The sequence below is a fragment of the Myodes glareolus genome, chromosome 2, assembly GCF_982192425.1.
Source record: "Myodes glareolus chromosome 2, mMyoGla1.1, whole genome shotgun sequence".
Classification (NCBI taxonomy): domain Eukaryota; kingdom Metazoa; phylum Chordata; class Mammalia; order Rodentia; family Cricetidae; genus Myodes; species Myodes glareolus.
Genome location: NC_142027.1, coordinates 124,073,368 through 124,074,463, shown reverse-complemented (window position 1 = coordinate 124,074,463; position 1,096 = coordinate 124,073,368).

Here is a 1,096-nt window from a genome sequence, read left to right as displayed (position 1 = left end):
TTGCCGTCACGTGACGGGCCGTCCACGTGACCGGACTCGCTGACGTACGTTTACGGCGGAAGGAGAATTCCTTCGCTACGCTCCCGAAGGTCCTGGAGTTCACGCCAGCGACTGCCGGTGCCTCGATCTAGGAATAGCCGTCACTGAAAAGTGCGGGAATGTTCTTTATGTTTTAAAATTTATTTTATTTATTTAATTGTTTTTGTGTGTGTGTCTCCAGACAGGGTTTCTGTGTACAGCTTTGGAGCCTGTCCTGAACTCGCTCTGTAGACCAGGATGGCCTCGAACTCACAGAGATCTGCCTGTCTCTGCGTCCTGAGTGCTGGGATTAAAGGCCTGAGTCACCACGCAGGTAAAAAGTGCTTTTTAAGAGTTAGATTTTATGAGGCTGGAGAGATGGCACAGAGTGCTCTTCCTTAGGACCTCAGTTTGATTCCCAGCAACTGTATGGTGACCTACTAATCTTTTTTTTAAAAAAAAGAATTAGATGTTATTTGTCTTTGCGTTTACAGTACTTTTGTAAAATGGCGATTGAGGCTAAGTTACAAAGTGTATTACCACACCCAGTCTAGTGTTAAAAGTGGCATAATCTCAGAAAAGACAGATCTCTCTGAGTTCGAGGCTAGCCTGGTCTACAAGAGCTAGCTAGTTCCAGGACAGGCTCCAAAGCCACAGAGAAACCCTATCTCAGGGGAAAAAAAAATTAGAGAAATGACTTAGCAGTCAAGAGAATTTGCTGCTCTTCCAGGGAACCAGATTTGAGTTTCCAGCACCCTCATGGCAGCTCACAACTTTGTGTAACCCTAGTTCCAGGTCCTCTTATGCCTTCTTCTGACCTCCATGAACTAATTCATGCGCGTGTGCACACGTGTGTGTGCACATACATAATTTTTAGAGTAACTTAATGTGTATGAGTGTTTTGTCAAACACAGCAGGTGCTCCTGACTGCTATGACAGCTCTCCAGCCCCCACAATCGCCCATCACCTCAAGTTAATATTAATTTGAGAATTTCTGTTGTAGGACATTATTTACTTTAAGATGATGTTTTTGAAACTACTGTGATGGGAGGTAATCATACACTCAGTAGCTGGTTCA